The 14,182-nt window shown below is 49.1% G+C and overlaps 1 protein-coding gene and 1 long non-coding RNA gene across 9 annotated transcripts in view; one reads left to right on the forward strand and one right to left on the reverse strand.

Moving 5' to 3' along the window:
- Positions 1 to 14,182, forward strand: part of SPTAN1 (spectrin alpha, non-erythrocytic 1) — a 514,843-nt gene that overhangs the window by 430,257 nt on the left and 70,404 nt on the right. The window lies entirely within an intron of this gene.
- On the reverse strand, positions 8,450 to 9,110 carry LOC138473520 (uncharacterized). The gene is made up of 3 exons (XR_011268762.1): positions 9,000 to 9,110; positions 8,770 to 8,829; positions 8,450 to 8,590 (listed from the first exon to the last, which is right to left on the reverse strand). It is a non-coding gene; the product is annotated as an uncharacterized lncRNA (long non-coding RNA).

Consider the following 14,182-nt stretch of genomic DNA (forward strand, 5'->3'; position numbering starts at 1 on the left):
TGAGGGCGACGATGACGGAACGGGTCTCCCGTCGCACGGGCTTCTCCGCCCGACGAGATTGGCTCATTTCACGCCATGATCGCCAGGGTGTCCGAATTGTTCCAGCTCTGCTCGGAGGAGCAGAAAAAAGGTTTCCTCTATCAGCGCCGGGAGGCCAAGAGGAAGACTGTCATCGCGGTGCCTCTAATCGATGACATCTGGGAGGAGGGCCTGTCAGTACTCAAGAACCCCTCCACGGCACCAGCCAAACGGGACGAGAAGAAGTACCGGGTCCCCGAGACTGCTCCCCTGTGCCTCAGGGCCCAGCCAACGCCAGACTCGGTCGTCTCAGCGGCGGCGAAGAAGAAAGCGGCGGGGTCAGGAGCCTCAACGTCAAATTCCCCTCCGGACGGCGAGGGAAAGAAGTTGGACGCCATGGGGCGACGGGTCATTTCGTCGGCGACGACGATCAAAGCGGCCAATGCCCTGGCGATCGTGGCCCGTTACGACAGGGAGCTCTGGTTTAAGCTGGCCCCCATATTGGACTTCCTACCGGACGACAAGAGGTCCGAGGCCCTGGAAATACTTCAAGAAGGCGAGGTGGCGTCGGACCACGCCATAACGGTGGCAACCGATATTGCTGATACCGGGTTCCACCAGCTGGGCAACGGAGTTTGCCTACGACGATGGGGTTGGCTCCGGGCGACCGACTTCCGTCAGGACGTCCAGACCAGGGTGTTGGACATGCCGTTCGACGGCAGCAACTTGTTCGGGAAGGCGGTGGACAAATCCCTCCAAGCCATAAAGACGGAGACGGCCCGCGCCCTAGGAGCCCTTCAGCAAAGACGGCCCTTTCGGAGCTCCGGAGGCAGACAGGGGGCCTCCAAGGGATCCAGTGGTGGCTCGTCCTACCGCCAGGCGGCACGCTCCTCGTCTCAGGAGGCCTACAGGGGTCGCGGCAAGCAGGGAGCGCCTCGCCGCCGTCGGCAAGGTGGCCAGGGCGGCAATCCCACCACCTCCAAGCAGGACTGAACCGGCCGTGGCCTCGGGGCCCCCACCGAAGCACCCCGGTGGGAGGCCGGCTGACGAAGTTTGTCGGCGTGTGGAAGTCCATCTCCGCCGACCGTTGGGTGCTGGATACCCTGACAAGAGGACACTCTATCGATTTCCTGAAGAAGTGCCCTCACGTTCCACCTGTGGCCAGGAAGGAAAATCACGTCCCGCAACTGCTGTTGGAAGTACGGGCGATGCTCAGAAAAGGCGCCATCAAGCTCGTCCCGAAGAGGCTCCGGGGTGTACTCAAGGTACTTCCTCGTCAGGAAGAAGACGGGCGGCTGGCGCCCCATCCAGGACCTTCGTCGTTTGAACAAATACATCAGGTCACAAAAGTTCAGGATGGTCACCCTCCAGCACGTGCTGGGACAGCTGGAGGAAGGCGACTTTCTATCGTTGCTGGACCTGGAGGATGCTTACTTCCACGTTCCCATCCTCAGAAGTCACCGAAAGTTCCTCAGGTTCGTCGTCCAGAGACGCCACTACCAATTCAGAGCACTGCCGTTCGGATTGAAGTTGGCCCCCAGGGTCTTTACCAAGTGCCTAGCAGCTGTGGCGGCGCGGCTGCGCCTGCAGGGGATTCACGTCTACCCCTACCTGGACGACTGGCTCATCCGCTCCAGGACGAGGGAACTCGCCGTCGAACACACTGCGATGACCGTCCAGCTACTCACAGACCTGGGATTCGCCATAAATTACCCAGAGTCCCACCTGGTGCCGTCGCAGGTGGCCCTGTTTCTGGGAGCGAAGCTCGATACAGTGAGGCACCTGGCGGCACCGTCAGAAGAACGGACGAAGACCATTCTGGGCAAAGTGCAGCACCTGCTAGCCACGGAAGTGGCCAGGGTGAGGTCCATCAAGTCCCTCCTGGAGATGATGTCCTCTTGCATCTACCTGGTGCGCCTCTGCAGACTACGGATGCGCCCCCTTCAAGAATTTCTCAACGCCCGTTGGATGCAGGTGTTCCGGCGGGCGATTCAGTGGTGGGGCATTCGAGCGCACCTCACGGCGGGCACGGACTTTCAGACGCCGACGTACCAGGAGACGGTGATGACAGACTCTTCCCTGGAAGGTTGGGGCGCCCACACCAGAGATCTCCACGCAAGAGGCCTCTGGCTTCTAGAGGAGAAGCTCCTGCACATCAACATCCTGGAACTCCGAGCCGTGTTCTGGGCTCTCATATCGTTCCTCCCGTCGCTCAAGGGCAAGGTGGTGCGGATCTTCACGGACAACACCACGACAATGTTTTACAAAGGAAGCAGGGAGGCACCAGATCCCCAGCCCTATCCAAGGAGGCACAGGATCTGTGGCACTCGGCGGTCGCCCAGCGGATGTTCCTGGTTCCCTTCCACCTGGCAGGAGAAAGAAACACCAACGCCGACTCGCTCAGCAGGGAGCTGCGCGCGTGTCATGAGTGGGAGCTGCGCCAGGATCAGGTGGATCAACTCTTCCGACGATGGGGCAAACCCCAAATCGACCTGTTCGCAACGGCGACGAGCTCGAAGTGCCAGAGGTTCGCCAGCAGGTTTCCCCAGCCGAGAAGCATGGGCGATGCGTTCTCGTTCCCCTGGGACGGCCTATACCTGTATGCGTTCCCTCCGTTGCTGCTTCGACTCATCAACCAGATCAAGAGGTCCCGGTGCAGGATGATCCTCGTCGCACCGGCGTGGCCGAGGCAGATCTGGTTCCCGGACCTTCTGGACTTGTCAACGTCCGCATCCATCAAGCTGTCGGCGGACGCGGATCTTCTCTCCAGAGAAGGAGGCGCCATCTTCCACCACGACCCGGCGTCGCTGAACCTACAGGCTTGGCTCCTGCAGCGCTAGATTTTGGAGGGTACGATATACCGGCCGACTGCAGAGAGGTTCTTGCAAAGGCCAGGGTGTCCTCAACTCTCAAATGCTACGGTCACAAGTGGAAGAGGTTCTCTATCTGGTGCCGAGCACAGAAGATCAACCCCCTACGGATTACGGCCCCTCAAGTGCTGCCGTACCTGCTATCGCTGGCAAAGGCTGGGCTAGCCCATGCCTCCATTAAGATTCATCTGGCGGCGATCTCCAGATGTACCAGAACCACAGGACGGACGTCCCTGTGGTCCCATGGACTGGTAAAAGAGTTTATGAAAGGACTGTTCCGGTCGTTCCCGCCGGTGAAGGCCCCGGCGTGGGAACTTAACGTGGTGCTGACCAGGCTCATGGGGCCCCCATTCGAGCCGATGCACTCTGCACCGATGAAGTTTGTGTCGTGGAAGACTGCATTCCTGGTGGCCATTACCTCTGCATGACGAGTGGAGAGATCCAGGCCCTATCCTGCAAAGCACCGTACTTGACTTTCCATGCCTCGAGGGTGGTGCTTAGGACGCACCCCTCCTTTATGCCCAAGGTGCCGTCAGACTTCCATCTTAACGAGCCCCTGGTGTTACCAGTTTTCTTCCCGTCTCCTTCGTCGCCGGCTGAGAGGACTTTGCACTCGCTAGATGTGGCTAGAGCACTGAAGTTCTACGTGGACCGCACGAAGAGTTTTCGGAGGACATCACAGCTGTTTGTGAACTTCGGACCTGTGAATCAAGGGAAGGCTCTCTCAAAGTCTTCTATTTCCAGATGGCTCTCCGGCTGCATCATGCACTGCCACCGGTTGGCTAACCGACCGCTGCCAGGCCGTCCGAGAGCCCATTCAACCAGAGCGATCGCTGCTACTACGGCGTTCCTATCTGGTGTACCCCTGCTGGACATCTGCAGGGCTGCTACGTGGAGGTCGACGCACACCTTCGCGAGATTCTACTGCGTCGATCGGGATTCCAGGGAGGAGTCCAGGGTCGGCCAAGCAGTGCTGCGCAACCTGTTCGCTTAAAGGAGAGTTCCGGGACTTTTTTTTTATTGTCCCTACGGGTCGGCCATGTGTTTGTAAGCATAAATCGGTAGATCGTAGGAAACTTTCCTATGGACCTTACCCGACTTTTCGCCCCTTATCGCACTCGAAATCAGCCTCCATTTTGTGATAATCCTATCATTCCGCCGCATCGACCTGGCTCACCTGCCTTTGCGGCACTAAATCAAATCCCCCGCCCCTGAAACAGACTTTATCAAAACATTCATATTCCCCGCCTCTATCCGTGACGTGACTGTGCTGCGTAGGCAAACGCGCCCAGGCGTCTTCTACGCGACTCCACACAGACCCCGGAAATCAACACAGATCAGCTCACAATACAGCGCACCACAATTCGGAATATGAAACTGTACTTTGAAATCAAACCGCAAGATTGTAAATGTGGTAAAGTACATTTATTTGACATCAAATGTTTAGAGAATATTCAGCGATTTGCATTTTTATTTGCTCATGTTCCAAAAAGTTCGTATTGAGGAACGCGATGGTCCTTTGCTGTACACAGGGTCTTAGAGCATCTCACAATACAGCACCACAATTCGGAATGTGAAACCGTGGTTTAAAAGCAAACGGCAAGATTGTACATTTGGCAAAGTACGTTTATTGGACATCAAATGTTTAGAGAATATTCAGCGATTTGCAATTTTCTTTGCTCTCGATCCAAATTAGTTCGTCTTGAGGGAAGCGATGTTCGTGTGCAGTACACAGGGTGTTGGTTTACGATAAAAATAAGCTCTTCTGTCGCACTGATAATCGCATGGCTGTTCCAACAACGAGGCACTAGGCCACCACAATGGTAGGTATGTTGCATCTAACCGTTAGTACCGCGTAAGGGCATACTTGTACTTGGCGATCGTCCCATAAAATGGTCAGGGTGGTAACGTTGTTCACGCGGAGAAGCAACTGGCGGCTGTAGAAGCCGTCCGCCGGTGTCTGGTACTCGTGACACAGACAGTAGTGAATGATGTACCTAAAAACATAAAAAATGAAATTAGTCTCACCATCAGATCCTTATTAAAATTATTCATTTCATAGCGAGGACAGCGCTACTGGGTGTACACAAGTGTTTAAAGGCGTGGCGAGGCATGGAGGGGGGGGGGAGTGCAGGTGGAGAGTGGAAGGGCCCAGGACTGAGGTCGCAGACAGTGGACCAGTTGTAGCAGGGGAGAGGGAGAGAGAAAGCAGAAGCAAAGAGGAAGGTTTTGAGGTGCTTCAGTAAAAGCAGATGTTTCTCCTCAAGATAGTGCGCGGTAGAAAACAATATGCCACATAGAACGAACAAGTACAACTGAACCCGTCTTTAAAGCCACTGTATAGTAATGAAATTGCGGTATAAACTCATCAAAAGTTACTTACATTATATTTGCATTTTCCATTGTGTCTCTGTGTAGGGCAGACCCGAAACACCACTCCTTCTTTGCCGACGTTACTTCTTCTAATGAACGTGGCTCATCGTTTCGTTTCTGAAATTTTATTCATTATCTTTTCTTAGTCTTTCAGGATGGTCCCGGCCTGTCAAGGTCAAATCACAATAGAACCTTATATTGGGTCGTGGGCCGTTCCGCCACCCGAGCAAAACATCAAAGCAGCTGACCTTCACTTTGAGCGAGCACACATTTCTAGTTAGCTGCAGTTAGTTTTAGGGACATCTTGTCTGCGTGCCTTTTTTTTTATTGTCCCTATGGGTCGGCCATGTTTTTGCAATACGGAAACATTCTATAATTTTTGTAAAAATGATTTATATTACTGTTTGGTTTAATTGCAATGGGCCTGCAACATGAGGAGACTCGAGAGAACAGACAATCAAATTACAATCATTTAAACCGTGATGTGTATTTCTCAATGAGCTCTGCTTTAGGTGGACATGGAACAGAGGCAATGTTGGGTGGCAATGCAGTTGTCCCCTGCATAGGTTCGTTCACCACTCCATGTATGTGCCTATCGAGGACATCTACGATAAGTCTCTCAATAAACTCATATTGCATATCCTCAAACACTGGTTTGATCACCCATTGTTTACTTCTTTTAGTGAAGGCCTTATTGTAGCGAAGCGTCCCTAAAGTTCCGGTCGTCCTACTTTGTTGACGGCCAACATTATGGTTATGTGCCAAGACCGCTAAAAGAGTCCGATTTATCATGCCTTCCATGCCAAAATGCAATCTTTTGGGCCTGTACTTGAGGCACATATTGTGGAACACCTCCAAATCTCCTGTGTGGCAGAATTCCGTGAGTCCCCTCAAAGCTTTTGTTATAGTTTTATCAAATACAATCTTTTCAATGGCTTTGTGAGTGGGTGATGAAGGAATCAACCACTTCTTCTTCCGTGCCTCCTCTGTGGACAAATGGCCATGTTCACATTTGTGGAAATGCTCATTTGTCGACCATCGATGTACGTTGCTACAGTGCAACATTACTGACCGCCATTTTTCCAGTAGAATTTCCAACGACCCTTCACATGTTTTTGAGCTCCACCAAAGATGGTTGCTGATTGACTTGGACCACTGTGAAATACCTTGCAATTCTTTTTTTTTACCTGCAGCAGACAATTTTTTATTGATTGATTTTGCAAGATGCCAAACGTCAAATTGGTGATTTATATTTTTGTACTGTTCTCTCATTGTCTTGGCAATTGAAACGTGTCTGTCCGTGGCTATCAGGTCGATCACCATTCCCCGCGATTGTAGTTCTTGCAATGATGCTACAAAGCCAACTTTCTCCATGGCCACTGAGGATGTACTTTGTGACACCTGCACGACCACCGAACTCACAATTTTCTTACTTTCCATGTCCTGAAAGTGGTAGGTGCAGTACTTGGCTGAAAATCCTGGGCTGTCGCACTGTCCATCACCAGCAAGCCTGAAGCGTTTGCCCGCGAATGTACTTTCCATTGACATTTTTTCCATTCTCCAAGCTTCGCTGATGGCTGGAAATAGATAATCGGTTTGGTATTTGTAGAACTGACTTTTCGCAATGAAATGGATTCCCACAAACTGAAAGAAATACTGTAACTTTTTAAAACTTGAACCACTAAAAAGTGCGGCCGCTGCACAAAGTAGATTGCCTGCTGGCAGTTGCCCCAGCATGGGTTGTGCAGACCATGCGAACGGATGATATTGTGTACAGGTGGCATGTATTTTAAGGTTAGTGCCTCGAATTGCACGAGTCACATTAATCAATGGCTCCCCACATACTTCCCCACCAACCGAATGCCCACATTTCATCATCATAATAATATCCATCAAACAGCTATCGAATACAATGAATTTGGCCTCTTTCCTTATACTTTCACTCTGCATCCCAGCTGGTTCGGCCTGTAACGTTGAGGACATGTCACTCGCATGAAAGGTACAATCTCTGATATCGTCTTCCGCTATGCTGAGTGATATTGATGGTGTTTCATTGTCGTCCACGTCATTCTCTTCCATTGCAACATCTGTTCCTTGTCCGGAGATGGGAGAAAAAAACAATGTCTTCAACTTTCGCGCGCTCTTATTTTTTGCGGGTGTGGATTCTGTGAATTGATCTCCGACTGCATCCAAACTACCAGGAGGACATTCACTATCAATGGCTGGTGGTGGTATAGCTCCGTTGTCAATCACTTCATATTCTTCCCATTGGCACGATGCATCTCCAGTCTCAAGTCCCTGCCAAAAGGTTTGACAAGCAACATCTCTCGTTCGCTTCACTGTCTGTGTAGATTTAGTTCTTACACCCACTCGCAACTAGAGGACAGATTAGAAAAGGGATGTTCAGTTTAAACACAACTTACAGTATTGAACTATTGACAGTGAAAGACAACATAATATAGTGAACAGGACACTAACCTTCTTTTGCTTTCTTTTCTTTGAAACTTTCTTGCCTCGAACTTCAACATCTGGACGCTGTTGCTCCGACTCGTGTGTGCATGTCTCCACTTCCTCTCGCGCTGCAACGACTATATTTTCATGATAAGCACATCCATCACTCACTGAGGCTCCATCGACTCCCTGAAACATAGAACTTTCATTAGTATGTATAATAATATTGAAAACACAAAATGTACTTGGGGACCAATACCCATACGTACATCTCAATAGCAAAACACGAATGAACGCATTGTGTAGAACATTCAAACGACAATAGTTCACGCATTGTTGATCTAGTTAGATTGAACTGTCAAGATCCATACCTCGGGCTCCGCATAGACTTCCATTGATGATATTATTGAAGATGACGCTTCAGCAACTCCCTGAAACACAGTAATTGCATTAGTATGCTTTTCTATTTTGTTAAAAAGAACATAAACTTTGAGCAGGCGTCAACGGCTCATCTAAATAGACCTGCACAAATGATCAGTTGTCTAAAATAAATAATGGATATGTAAATATGATTCGATTTGCTCGATCGTTGGAAGTGTCACCACCCAGAGATCTGCATCAACTACTAGGGGTGATGTTCTTGTAGAAGAAGCTCCGTCATCTCCCTGAAACATAGTACTTGCGTTAATAAAGAAGGAAGTATAGCGGATGTAATCACGTCATATGATTTCGCTTGATCGAACTGTCAGTATCCATACCTCGAAATGCATAAGAACATCAAGGGACGATGTAACTGCGGTGCACACTTCTGCAAGCTGTTGCGCCGACCCGTAACTGCATGCTCCCCCTTCTACTTGGACTAATGCTCCATCGACTCCCTGAAACATAGGACTTTCATTAGTAATGAACACAATATTGAAAAAAGAAGACAAATAGGAGGGCGACGACAGAAGGACATATCAATGGCTAAAAACGAAAGAAACATTGTGTGTAACAATCACGCTACAAGAATGCAAGATCTGATGATCTCCATCGATGGAACTGTCCGGAAACGTACCTCGAGCATCTGAGTGACATCTACGGTTGTCGTCAATGCGTTGGACTCCTCAGCATCTCCCTGAAAGACAGTACTTGCATTATTTTGGATAACAATAATTATAACTGAAAACAAAGACTAGAGGACGAGTACAAGGGTGTACCATTAGGTAAAATAATTACACGATCAATTAAAACTATTGATTTACATGCCTAAAACAAGTCAGTGTCAGAATAGCTAAGTAAGATTACCCGATAGGCGCTTGAAGTGGCTGATGACTGCAATAACGACACGGATGGAGAATCTTCCGCCTTCATATTGAGTGGATACATAAATGGGGAAATTATTGTTAGCTAATGCTACACACTACCGCAAGGCCGAGAGATAAATACGTAAACTTGACTCACCAGTGGAGGGATGTGGACGAATAGAGTGGGAATAGCGGTTGAGAGCAATTTTCGCCTCGCTCGCGGTGTTTTCTTCTTTATTAGCAATGATGTGGAGTACATGTCTGGGCTAAAGTGCCTGCTGCAGATGCGGTATCGATCACCCCTCTTGTCCGCAAAGACTTCTAGGACTCTACTTTCTAGCTCAGAGGCTGGATATCCGCAATATCGGACCCATTCTCTTATCTGATCTATTGTCTTAGGGAAAACATGCATTATAGTACCTTCAGATTTGTTATGGGTCTTCGAAGGGCAACCGCCAATGGAACAGGCAGGCATTATGGAAAGTTCTGAAAAGTAAAGATCAACAATTCTCTATGAATACCAATGTGTTAAAACAGTAAATGACACATAAAAGGTTCAATGCAAGGTCCGTTTTGGTTCTTGGAACTATACACGTTATTCACATGCGGATAAGTATTTCAATAACTTTCAAAAAATAGAAAAAGTAATTTGACTAAACTCAGAACATGTGACTAGTTCCTTGCATGTACTGTCGTGAACGAAAAGAAAACATGGATGCAATTTGATGACTACTAGCAAATAGATATAAATTAAAAAATTGGACGCAAAATGATTATGGTACATGGACTTACCTTGACGAACAAACAGTTAGATGCAGGGATCAGAGTAGTTTCTTGTCGTAGAACAGGGAGCAGTTCACAGGTTGCAAACTGACGAGTTTGCTCAAAGTGGTCACGGAAGTTCACAGAGACGAAGAGCAGATAACCAGCACCTTCACGGGTTGACTAGCAAAGCGCAAAGAAGTTCTCATTAGAAATATGAGGTGGGTTATAAAGAATTCGAACCAGGGGTGTGTTTGTGAATGAATGACGTGTATATGTCGTGGCATTATGTGGATTGCAGGGGGCCGTCCAGCGTGAGGGGGATGCTTGGCAGGAGACACGGGGTCTGGAGGTAGACATGGGAACAACAAACCCATGCTCTATAGACCACTTTGAAGTGTACATGGTCTTTGGCACCTCTTGGCCTTTATCGCTCCCTGACAGCTCCACTTGCCAGCAGCTCAAGTACCCCGGTGCGAACTGCCTTTGATAAGGCAGGGGGTGGATCGGGGCGGTGGTCGTGCAGACAAGACACAGGAAGACTCGTGAATGGAGACACACTTATGTGGATTGCAGGGGGCCGTCCAGCGTGAGGGGGATGCTTGGCAGGAGACACGGGGTCTGGAGGTAGACATGGGAACAACAAACCCATGCTCTATAGACCACTTTGAAGTGTACATGGTCTTTGGCACCTCTTGGCCTTTATCGCTCCCTGACAGCTCCACTTGCCAGCAGCTCAAGTACCCCGGTGCGAACTGCCTTTGATAAGGCGGGGGGTGGATCGGGGCGGTGGTCGTGCAGACAAGACCCGTTTGCCGCAGGGCCTCACCAAGGAGAGGCCATCTAACTGAATGTAAGAGGATGGCTGCAGGATCTACTACATGGAAGGCAGGGGGGTGAGTTTATAAATACCTCACCCTCCCAGGAGAATATACACTAGATTCATTTAAAAAATCAAAACAACCATTGTTAAAATATATGTTGGGCTTTATTTTAGATTTTAATTAAACATAAATAATAAACATTACACATTGTAAAGTTGAGGTTGCAGCACATCGAGGGAAAATCCGCGGTATTGTCCACTGTCACTGGGGAAATGTTGTCTAATGGCAAGTACCGCACAGGCAGGTATTACTCTCCGAACGCGGTGTCCGAGCCTCCCGTGAAGCCACCAAGTGAAGCAACGATAGGCCACCAGCCTGTACCACCTGTGAAAAAAAAAGATGCAAACTGTATTAAACTGACCAAACTTTCTTATCAATGTCGATTCAGGTAACACATGTCATTTTTCTTAGAAAAAAATTATATCTAGAAAATGCACTATATGGAACCAATTTACATGCGTTCCAATGATATGTAAATGTAATTTTATATGTGGGAGACGACCATGAAATAGTGGTGGCATCACTGACATCACAAACAGAGTATACTTACTCGTTACTCGGATTACGCGGACGAACAGTGCCACGAAGTTCGTGCATAAGCACCATCATCATCCTCAACACTGTCCGTGAGAGGCAGGCTTCCCTGAACTCTGGCAGCTCGGTGATGCATTGCGGACTTTGCTCGCCTTCCTGCTGACTTTGCTCGCTTTCCGAAATGTAGGCCAAGCACCCGGAATTTTCACGGCAGCAGCAGTTCTCCTCCTCAGTTGGCATTAGCTCGCACCGATTGCACGTGCACCAGGTGGAGACGCCGTCCATGCGACATGGTCCAGGCTCTTCATCCGTTGACTGGTCCTCCCAACTGCCGTCCGAATCCCCATCGTTTTCGCGTGCTTGCCTTTCCAGTAGTTCTTCCTCGGTGTACTCGGGCTCGTACATATACGGCATTATTGTGGCCATTGTGCGGTAAAGATAGTAAAATAATTTATAGCGGTGGTACTGGTATCTGTTCACACGGGCTACAAGCGGCGAAGGTAGCTGACCAGAGCACTGAAACGAGTCACAGAATACTCAAAGTAACACAGAGAGAGGAATGGAATCGAAAATCTGCTGCTGTATGTTGTGAAACGGTCTGTTTATACTTATTGGGGAAAGAGGCGTCCTGCCATTTCCATGGCAACACGTCAATAGCTGAGGCGCAGCGATTGTTGACACGAGACGTGCTTGAAATGGGCAGTACGCGTCTGCTGATGTCAGGCTCAGGGGCGGGGGATTTGATTTAGTGCCGCAAAGGCAGGTGAGCCAGGTCGATGCGGCGGAATGATAGGATTATCACAAAATGGAGGCTGATTTCGAGTGCGATAAGGGGCGAAAAGTCGGGTAAGGTCCATAGGAAAGTTTCCTACGATCTACCGATTTATGCTTACAAACACATGGCCGACCCGTAGGGACAATAAAAAAAAAGTCCCGGAACTCTCCTTTAAGGTGAGCCTGGTGAGGAGGTAAGAGACGCTTAATGTTGAGTTGTTGTATTGCTTAATGTTGAGCCTTTTGCCACCTCCCGTGGTTGTTCATGTGTGTACTGCTATGTATTCTTATATTCATGAGCATGTGAATCCATGCCAGACCCCATGCTGGAGAAGGAACAAGTTACCTACCTGTAACTGTTGTTCTCCAGCATGGGTCTGGCATGGATTCACATGCAAACCCTCCCGTCTACCCCTCTGCGGCTCTTCACTTGGTCATACTGCCACTTTACGTGCTACCAAATCTGAGGATGGCTGCCAGAGGCGGGGCTTAGGGAGAGGGCAGTCATTGGCTGTGGTCAGTATGACACAGAGATCAGTGATTGGTTACTACTACGAAAGACAGATCAGAAACGAAACTGATACTGATTTTTCTTTACTGAGGATTCCCAGCCTGACGACGGGGAATATTCATGAGCATGTGAATCCATGCCAGACCCATGCTAGAGAACAACAGTTACAGGTAAGTAACTTGTTCCTTATCAGGTAATCACGTTTGAGGGCATGATTCATTTGGTCATGCTTGAGCATATTTTTGACTCTTGTTCCCCAGAGCGTAAGCAGCATTTGGCTGACTCAAAGGAGTTACATCCAAAGAGACTAGCCATTGCTGCTGACTTATGGGTTTCACATAGTGTCGCATAAGCAAACGCCTGCTTCTGGTAAGCAGGAGGAGGGAAAGAAGCGGAAAGAGAAAGACGGTGGGGGTACTGATAAAACTATGTCCAAGAAGGCCCACAATATGTTCAATACAGGGAAATTCACCAGAGTCAGGTCAGGGTAGTGGGACTAATCCTCCCAAGCATGAAAATGGTTTCTCCAAGCTTCCCTATGTGTCAAGATCCAGAGGGACTGGTTATGTTTGTTTATTGGATTTATATAGCGCTTTAATCCAAAACACTTTACAATATAACAAGATAGAAGAATAATGAAAGAAGCATATATACAATCATGAAACAAACCAATGATACAATATATAGAACAATTTACCTGGATGGCAGAATGTGAGGGGAAGGGTGGGGGAGGGAGGGAGGGAGGGAGGGAGGGAGAGCGGAGGTTGTCAAGGGAAGAGATGAAGTATCAAATTTCAATTATCAGATTACATTTTCAAGGGGGAGGAAGAGAATAGGAAGGAGAGTGAGGTAGGGAAGGAAGGAGGTCAGGGGGGGTGGTGAAGAGATTTCAAGGAGGTGCGGAAGGAAGTGTAGGTGGAGCAGATAGAGAGGTAAGGAGTTCCAATGTGATGGCTGCTATAACCTGGCACAGCCTTCCCTTTCAGCTCTGTGCCAGCGAAAACCATGTGGTTTTCCATCGTGACCTCAAGACCCATCTGTTCTAGTTCACGCTGCTGCACCTCTCTGTCTACCCTAGTGCCAAGATACCTTCGGGTGAACGAGTGCTTTAGACATTTTCTAACATAATGTCACGCCTTGGGTGAGATGGTGGGTTTGGAATCACTGGCGCTGCGGTCCGACATTGAATGTTCCTTCACGTCTCCCCTTACGGGTCTAGTTCTTTTGCTTCGCGCGCGTAGCCGGTAGTACTTAATCAGCTGCTTCCGGTTCACGGGCGCGTTGCAACGTTGCCTAGGTTTCGCCTGGGTTTCTATCGCTAGAGTGTTTTCCCTTGTTGCGGTTCGTCCGCTTCCTTCTGGTTCCTTTCCCTTGCCCCCTTTTTTTGGGTTCCGTTTATCTTCCGCCCGCTCGCTCCTTTCCTTCCCTTTTCTGCCCCTCCTCGCTCTGTATTCTTCCCTTCTTTTTCAGACCTTCCGTTCGTCTTCTGCCTCCCTTTGCTCTTCCGGTTTTCTTCCTCCTTTTCTTGTTCCTTTCCCTCTCCTGCCTTTTCTATTCAGCTCTCCTGTGTACCGGACCCCTGCTTGTTTTTGGACTGCCTCTGCCATTCGACTTGCATCATTCAGCCCACTTGTGTACCGGACCCTTGTTAGCCTTTGGATTGCCTTCTACCAACGTCTTGCATCTTCCTGCCTTCCTGTGTACCTAGCGGAGCACCGC

This window comes from Ambystoma mexicanum, chromosome 8 (genome assembly GCF_040938575.1).
Source record: "Ambystoma mexicanum isolate Mex_15411 chromosome 8, UKY_AmexF1_1, whole genome shotgun sequence".
NCBI classification, from domain to species: Eukaryota; Metazoa; Chordata; class Amphibia; order Caudata; family Ambystomatidae; genus Ambystoma; species Ambystoma mexicanum.